Source organism: Echinops telfairi, unplaced genomic scaffold (assembly GCF_000313985.2).
Source record: "Echinops telfairi isolate 266 unplaced genomic scaffold, ASM31398v2 ScPeMD7_9;HRSCAF=40, whole genome shotgun sequence".
NCBI classification, from domain to species: Eukaryota; Metazoa; Chordata; class Mammalia; order Afrosoricida; family Tenrecidae; genus Echinops; species Echinops telfairi.
This window is the reverse complement of record NW_022103906.1, coordinates 22043335-22052760: the sequence shown is the minus strand read 5'-3', so window position 1 is coordinate 22052760 and position 9426 is coordinate 22043335. Positions and strand designations below refer to the sequence as shown.

At 43.6% G+C, this 9426-nt stretch overlaps 1 pseudogene; it reads left to right on the top strand.

Annotated features, from left to right (window-relative positions):
- The first annotated feature begins 8288 nt into the window (after window positions 1-8288).
- On the top strand, window positions 8289-9070 carry LOC101643413 (annotated as a pseudogene).
- The last annotated feature ends 356 nt before the right edge of the window (window positions 9071-9426 follow it).

The window sequence follows — 9426 nt, the reverse complement described above, 5'->3', positions numbered from 1 at the left end:
GTACACATTGCGCTAAATCCATAACTTTAAAGAACGTTCATCGGTTTATGACTTCTGTTTTTTTACACACCATCCGTGCTCTGCCCAGCCCACTCTGGGAGATACTGCTTAATGCTATTTCCGCCTGTCCCTACCAGCCCCGTTTGACAGACGAGCGAACTCAAGTTGTAGTTATCTTTCAATGGAACATAGAGGACCCCTGCGCTCTGATGTTCAGTCTTGCCATGCTTGGAAATGTTTGTCCAGCTCAGCGGCGTCAGGCGCAGACTGAACACCTCCCTCCCGCTCCACCAGCCCCGGTAGGGGTAGGAGGCAAGGGACCTGTCTTTTGTAGGAGATGGAAGGAAGGAAGCAGTTCTCTTGCTATTTGGTGTGCGGACACATCCCAGGCTTCCTATCAGCAATTCAACATCTTCCTCACACCCCTGTGGGGCCCCTGGGAAGCTCTGCCCACTGTCTTCTTGTCTGCTCCGTGCGAGCTGTGACCGCTCCCTTTGCAGAACAACCTCACAAGCGAATCCAGAGGACAGGAGGTGGACTGACTGGATCCATTCCTTCCGTTTGGATGTTCATGTGTTGAGTGGTGGTTCTTCTCAAACCAGGTGTCAGGCCCAAACCCAAACCACACTCACTGCCATCTAGTGGATGGTGCCATCTAGTGGATGGTGACTCATGCTGACCGCATAGGATTGGCTGGAACTGCTCAGGTGAGTTTCGGAGACTGTAACTCTTTATGAGTAGAAAGCCCCTTCTGTCTCCCATGGAACAGGTGGTGGTTTTGAACTGCGGACCTTGTGGATTGCAGACCAACTCGTAACCACTGCCACCAGGGCTCCATCTGTGCTAGTGGCCTGGTGAAAATGCAGATTCCAATTCTGAGCTTCTGTTTTCCTCAAGCGCTTTTGGGGGATGCTGCTGGTCTTCAGACCGTAATTTGAGTAGCCTGGGGCTAAGGAATTCAGACCTTTTGAGTAGCTTGGGGGAAAGACATTTGGGGCACTTCCTCTCTCTTAAAGGAGTCTTGGTGATGCTGTTAGACAAGCATTGAACGTGGAAAGATAAGGCCTGTGGTCCACCCCTATCAGCCTTGGCTATCTCGGAAGTCTGGTGGAACATTCTACTCTGTCCTGTGGGTCATTCTAGGCCAGGATGGACTCTCCTTTTGGCTCTTCAGCTTTGCATTGCCTGTGCGAAGCAGGCCCTTCGCTGTGGTTTGTTTAGGAAGGTAAGAGGATATATGGTGCAGAATGGGAATCTTGGAAAGCCAGTCATAGTTTTGGCTTATGTTTCATTGTATTGACTTCGCTAAGATATGAAATTTCTCAAAGTTTCAGTCAGGTTTAAAATGGACACAGCCATCAGGGAACACTGGGGTTATGCAAGGATTACTGGTAACACAACATCGGCATTCTTTTTAAAGATTACAGCACTGATCACATATAAAGAACTCCTGTTTTATTTTCTATGGAATTATAATACTGTTTGCAAAGGAAAATGGATGTGGCTAAACACACAAGTAAAAAGGAACTACTAAATACTATGTTTGTTTCCGAGCTTAGGAAGAAAAAGGGAAATTTGTGAGAGCAATTGTCGCTGTAGCTCTCAAATTAATCTCTATAGGGCAAGTGCATTGGGCTGGGATAATTCAGGGGCATGATGTATTCTCTGAAACTGGGTATCCTTGATCACTTGACTTGGTGCCTTATTAGGATTTGTGCCTGCTCATTTTTGGAAGTGAGTATCAAAAGTCAGTAGATTCCTTCTCTCCCCCACCCCTACCCCCCAAATAAAACACACTTACTATAGACCAAAGACACACATTTTATTTGAGTCTGTCCTAGTAAGCTGCAGGTTAGTTTCTGGGCTGCTAATGCCCAGGGCTGCTTCAGGTGCCGTGAGAAAGATGGCCCTCCGAAGCCACAGACCCGGTCACGGTGGGTCTGGAAAAACTAGATGGTAGTGGATTTTTTGTATTTCAGATCCTTAGATAGGGCGAGCACATTCATGTTGTAGCAAAGCAAATGAGCAAGAATTTGTGTTTGAAAAGCAGAGTTTGAAAATGCCCATCTTGATCAGTCATTAACTGTCATGGTTGTTACTGGTCACTTACTACATTTGTTTATTTTTCTGCAAACTAAGTCCATGTCCTGTGGGATTTTACTTTTAAAATAAGTTGAGGCATACTCAGGTTTGTCTTATATCACTCACTGGACTCATCGCTGAAAGCTTAACCACTCAGCTGCCAGAATCCTTTGTCAATACCTAAAGTCATTTAACTTATTACACTGTAGTCATCGCAAGACACACAAGTAAGACCTCAAGATATTATTTTGGAGCCAGAAAATATGAATGAACAATTAAAATGTTCATTCAGTGTTGAATGTTTAGATTTCAAGCATTTGCCTTTAGGGAAGATCCTCAGGAGGAAGGCTCCACTGTGAGTCAGACTTGGGGCCATGCCTCTTAGCTTGGGTCTGAAGTTGGTGACAATGGGGACAGAGCAGGCACCATCTAGTACTTCTGGTCCCAAGACTGGGCACACTGGTATTCCAGTGGTCTACTAGTCCATTGGGCTAATTGTTTCCAAATATCTTTTGGTTTTCATGTTTTTCCTTCCCACGTGGGAGAGACCAATAGTTACACGTTAGGTGGCTGCTCACAAAATTTTGAGACCCCTGGCCTCTCTTCATTAAAGAGGGATGTAGAACAGTGTCTTTGTGAACTATGTTATGACAATGGACCTTGGGGTCCCCTTAGACTATGGCCTTGTGATTCATTCCCTCAAAGTGTTTGGTTATGTCTAAGAAGTTTTCCATTTCAGTTATTGTACATTTCAGGTCCATAATTTCTAGCTTATAATTTCCATCTCTATCGATCTTGACATTCTGTTTGCAGTTTGTTTTCTTATTTCCTTCAGTTCTTGGTCTAGGCTTTTCTTTAGCTGACTGAGCATAGGTAAGACAGTTGCATTAACCTCATGATTCAGCAAGTCCAATGTCTCGCTTTTGTCAGGGACGATTTCTGTCCATTCCTTTCAGACGGCTTCAGTCTCAGTTCTCTTCCTCCCACCTGTGCTGGATTTCCACCCAGGACCTTTGTGTAACGTGCCCTTGGAAATCAACTCTCTCCCTTCCTCAGCTTTGTTTCCTTTCTTCTTTCTCTTTTCCTATTTTATTCCGTTGTTCAAACTGGAGGAGCACATTGCTTCAGTGACTTTTCTAAACGATTTTTGTAAAGACTCGGTTACCTGATATGTGTGTTCACTGCAGCCTTAATTAAAGACCAAACTAAACCAAACAAAACCTTGTGCCGTCTCATCTCTGCAAATTGGTTCCGAGCTAAGGAAGCTCTTGATTAGCCAGATTTACCTGGGCCCAAGGTAAAAGCTTCCCCTCTTCTCGGTTTTCTTTATACCACTGGGAATGTGTCATGCCCCGCTCAGCTCATACTCGGCTGTGCACTGGAACATCCCAGTGCCCCCAGTGCACAAAGAAATTCTCGCACAGGCTCCTTCACCTTAATCCGAAACTTTCTATTGTGCATCTCAGTGGACTTTCTGCTGGCAGCAATGGACCACTTACTCCACCCAACGGTTTTACAGGCTACCCGGGCAGCTCCTCCGATATGTACTTTGTTCAAAACAGACAGAAGAGACACACCCACTGCTTCACTTCTTTAAAAAAAAAAGTTTTATTGAGAAGCAATTCAATAGTCTAATCCTATGAAGCAGGGTTATACAATCAACTTTAGAACATTTATTCCTTCTTGTGGCCACTGCTGTGGAGGCCCCATTTCCCCATCACCCTCCTTCCGGGGGTCCCACTTAATTATTAACCCAGTGTTGTCATCATAGATCCACCCATCCTGACTTTCCTCTACAGCAAAATATACAAAGGCCTAAAAGCAAAACCCAAGAGAAAAATAGTCCACCAATAATGACTAAATGACAGAGAAAAACCTCCATGGAAAAGAAACAGAAAATATTTAAAAGAGGAAATGAATTCAACATGGGTCAAAGGGGAGAGCTCAGGACAAGGTGTTACATTTCGGCCTAGCATCACCTGCTAAAATCCACGCTGCTGTGCTCTGTCTGATTGTGAGGCTACTCACACTCTTATGCCATGGTTGGTGAGGATTCACCACAGATTCAGTCCCAATAGGGACACTGCAAATTGATGTGGGGCTTCCACTGTCATCCATAATGTTCTGGGTATTTAGAATGTAGGCCTTGGTACTGTTCCCTCTCTGGGCTTGGATTTTATTATTTATAATCCTTGCATCACACCAGTCTCAGTGTCCTTCTTTGTGGGCTTAGCTGACTCCGCACTTAGATGGCTGCTTGTTTTGAGACAAGCCTTAAAGATATATATATATATATAGCTGGGCACCATCTGATTTCTTCACCACATTTTGCTGTAGCAACCATATTTTCAGTCATCTCCTCATGAGGATGAGTACCAAGTGGGGCCATGTCACAAGAACTAATTATTCTTATTTAAGGGCTACAATCAAATGAGAGGTCAAAATTCATTCATATATCTATACACATCCCTGGTTAACTTTAGAGACATCATTATCATTTTATTGGAGAACATTGTAAATTATCTCCATGGGGCATAAATGTATGTCATAAATCATCCTCATGGGGCATAATTCTATTGACGGTGTCATTATTTTATTCAGTGGTGTATAATTTGGAGCACTATTGAGGAAAAGAATCTAAATATGTGTAGAATCTCTGTTAGGCTACAATACATGCATTGTTAACTTGTATAGCTCAAAACTTAGGTGAATGGACAGTAGCCACGCAAGCCATGAGGGTTGGAGATATAAGAATACTTTCAGTAATATTCATTTACAAAGGCAGAAACTATGCCCCATAGACCAACACATGTCACACACACACACACACACACACACACACACACACAGCAGAAAGGACATGAAAACAGCAATTATGTTGGTTCCGGATCACCATTGGCTGGGTGCCTTCAGAGTTAAAGGTCCGAACCAATGTCCAACAATCACCATGTCCCTAATCTTGGGAGAGCAAACATCTTCTTCTTCTCTGACGAGGGTGTGTCAGCTGAAAGTTCAAGGGAGTGTTTCAGTTCCTTAGTTCTGCTAAGTGGGGTTTCCATTTCGGATCCTTCTGGCAAGGACTCTCAAGGGTGCTGTGCCCCTTGAAAGGACCGAGTCTGACATCCCAGTGTGTAGAACGTTCTTTCAGTTCTCTAGGGAAACACTTGGTAGCCTTGGACAGACAAACAGCAATTTTTTCTACTCTTGTCTGTTCCTTTCAGAATACAGGACTAGGATCCCAAGCTGGAAATGTGGGCTGCCACTTCAAGCCAGCTGTTTTGACGCAGGACAGGGAGGAGAAAAATCTCCTAACAAAAAGCCACAACGCTTTCTTTCCTCTTCATTCTTCCCACGTCGCCTCTTCGTGAATCCCGTCTTACTTTGCTATCTGGGTATTAGCACTCTCTGTGGTTCACACTATTTGTACTTTAAAAATGTTTGAATTGGAGTCAACATTTTAATTTTTAAAATTTGAAGTATTAAATGCAAATAGAACATTGCACACACCAAAATCCTCAAGATCTATTTTATAAAATGACCTGATTTGCTGTGGTTATGATGGCCACATGACAAATAGCCACCATTCAGTAAGTGAAACACCATTTACTGTATTAGTGGTTTCTCTGAGTCAGGAACTCAGGAAAGGCAGAGAAGGGATGGTTTGCTGCTGCAACGCTAGGCGGTGGTCCTGGTCTCCGCTGAAAGACTCCGAGTGTAGGGGCTGGAATTAGCTGAAGGTTAAAGGAAAGGAATGCACCTGGTTAGCAGGTGGGGCTGGTGGTTGATTAGGATCAGCTGGGATTTTAGGCTGGCACAGCTGCACGGCCTGCTTGGTTTCTCACTGCGTGGTGGCAGCATTCCAAGGATAAATGCTGAGAGACACTGAGGGAAGCACAAAGGGAAAGACCCTGGGAGAGGACGAGGGGAAGGGAGAGGGAGGGGGAGGGAACACACCAGGTAAAAGCTGTATCCATTTCTTTTTCTTTTCAACACTTTATTTTTTAAAAATTTTAATTGTTTTATTAGGGGCTCATACAACTCTTATCACAATCCATCCATCCATTGTGTAACACACATTTGTACATTCATTGCCCTCATCATTCTCAAAACAAATTTTGCTCTCCACTTAAGCCCCTGGCATCAGGTCCTCATTTTTTCCCCTTCCTCCCCGCTTTCCCCTCCCTCATGAGCCCTTGATAATTTATAAATCACTGTTTTGTCATATCTTGCCCTGTCCGACGTCTCCCTTCACCCACTTTTCTGTTGTCCTTCCCCCAGGGAGGAGGCCACATGTAGATCCTTGTAATCCGTTCTGGACCTAGCCTAAGACCTAACAGTCAAACTTTACTGGTCAGAGCGGTAAACAAGCCCCCTCAGGTCAAGCAGAGAGGAAATGCTGCCACCTATTGGCAAGGTTCTGGAGGAGCACATAGACTAGAAATGTGGCCATTTTTTGAAATGTCATTTCCCACAGTGCCATAATCTTTAATAGTGTTAAGGTCACGAAAGTCAAGAAAAGGCTTGATGATTAGACCTTAAGGGATGCAAAAGAGACATAACTAAATGCAAAGAAGATTCAAGATTTTTGTTTGCCATAAAGATCCTACTGAGAAGTTTGGTGAGATCGGAATAAAGTATCAGGGTTTTTTGTTTTTTGTTTTCCCCTTGACTTTGATAACTTCACTGTGGTTATTTAAGAGAATGTATTAAGAGATATATACTGACATTTAATTACAAATGGCACTATGCCTGTAACTTATTCTCAAATAATCCAGGAAGAAATTGTGCACACGTACACCATGCACGCAGAAAAGAATAAAGGTGACGTGGTATCTTTTAATGAGTAATGTACATATTTTGTTTTCTAAACGAATTATCTCAATGGTTACATACAAAGTGAAATTATATGTGTATGTTATTCATATTGCTCACATTAACAGAACAGTTTACTTTGTTCACATCTATTTTCTCAAATACTTAGAGGTACAAGAAATAATCTAATTATGCATCTCTGGTTCCAGTTATTACTCAATTGGGGCATGTTTGATAAATGATAAACTTTTTGAACTACAGAGAACATTTGTTCAGGCACACAGTCAGAAGAGATAATGACCAAGTGTATGCATGCTGCGCAGGGGTCAGACATCAAGCTGTTCTAGTTGCTGACAGGTAGAGAGGTCTCAAAGGGCTTTGTGACTTCTCATACTCAGTCATGAACCGTAACTGAAAGTAGCTTGCTCGAGAACTATAACCTGCCTAAATTTTAGGTGAGACAGTATGATAGCTGTTTTAATCCAAATGAATATCTTCAAATTTGGGGAGCAGTTGTGACATTCTTTTGTTGATTCATTTCATTGATTCATTTCATTGCTGTTGGCTGACGCTGAGTTGCCTCTGGACTCAATGGCAGCATGTGCACAGTGGAATGAAACACAGTGACATCCTATATCCTCAGATATAACCAAACACCTCACAGGCTTGCTTTCTCCAGCTTTGAAGTCTTAGAACCATAGTCTTGTGGGACAACTCAGTCAACTGGCACTATACAACTTGAGTCCTACAGCCTCGTAGTGTCTAGGAGTCTACGAGCTTGCAAGTGGCCATCTAAGATAGCAATCTTGGTCTATACTGACCTAAAGCAAAAGAGGAAGAAGGAAACCAAAGATCCGGAGAATAGACTATTCGACAGGATTAGCAATGGACCTGAGTCATGGCCTCATCTCCCTGAAGCCAGAAGAATCAAGTTGTGGCCAGGTATTGGTACTGACTGTGCTGAACAGGGCTATGCAATAGATGGAGCCCGATCGAATGGGAGAAAAAATGATGACTGGAACTGACATTCTTAAAAAGCCAGTTTTAATTAGCACACAAATTAATGAGAAAAATCAATAATTAGTCATAACTGGTTCAAAGCAGAGTTCAAAATAATTCAACATAAACAGGTTAGCAATGCTGAAATGCCTTTACAAATAGATGCACCATGGTTCAGTTATTAGTTGTGTATAATTGGGCATAATTCATTCAAATTTCTATGCGCAAAACTAATTTGCATTTTTATCAGTTTCTCTGCTTAGTAATAAAATAGCTCAAAAAAACGATGAAAGGGACAAGGGACCTCACACCGAGAGGTTCCGCAGTGGACTCACGGGGCAGTGGGTGGCGCGGTGCTGTTCCCGCGGGAACGGGCCAGAGCAGGACTCTGACACTGGGATGACACAGCACTGATCTAAGTCCATGATAAGGCGTCGCTCCCTTGAAGCATGCTCTAAAGAATGGAGACCGTTGTGAAGCTACCAACAAACCCAAACTCACGCCTGAAAGAAAGCCTCCTACGAAGAAACAGAGGCAGAAAAAGGACGACACATCTCCACTGAAGCAGTGACAAGTTGGGGATCCATGTCCTGCCATTTGGTTCGAAGACGGCTGCACTCACCCAGCTCCCATCGCTTCAATGGGTCCTAGGAGAGAAACTTGCGTTGTGGAAGCAGAGAGGAGCAACATCCAGCTGATCCACTTTGCCCAACCTTGGAGGAGTTCATCATGTCGTAGACCAGGGCGCTCAAGGGAATGAAAATGAAGGCCAATGTCCAAAGGGAGAGTGCCTCCAGGCGCTTGGAAACAAACCACATAGCAAGTCTAAAGCGACACCATGGGGCTCTTTCCTACCTCTGCCCCCCCCACTGCTGGGATGCTGGGATCAGGGGTGGGGCCAGGAAAGCCAAGCCTCAAGGTCAATGGACCACCCCCTCCACCCCCACCTTTCCTATCCTGCTGGCTACCTCCGTTTCCTTCTGGACCACCAATGATTCTGTCCTCACCTCCCATATGTCCAGATCCTCTTGCTGGTGCTGATGCTCTGGGAAGTATGTTAATCCCTTGGTACATGAGTGGCTATCATACTGGCTATTACATGGGTGTCAGACAACATCAAAAAGAAGGAAAGTTTGCATTTCAATTAAGGAGTAACACTGTCTCCCAAGGAGAATGATATTTGGATGTTCCCTGGTCAATACGAAAGAAACATCATTTTCTTCCAGAACACTTGGTTGGATAGCACCGTCTTCTGCATTTTTTTCAGTTGTTCCAGGCTTGAATCACCAACGGAGTGCTTTCAGAGAAGGATCACTTCCAATGACTGAACAATGGAGAGGTGGTTCATTAAAAGTGGTTCAAAAGAAACTCTTGGTCACAGAGTGCATAAAAGTCACTCTGTGTCAAAAATTAGAATTGAGTATGTTTTTATATTGTAACTTTCTTAGCATGTGAGATAGTTTATTGTGCCAGCCTGGCTGATAAACACAAGTGGGATTAACTGAAGGGCAGAGAGATAAATGGCTTGGTGAG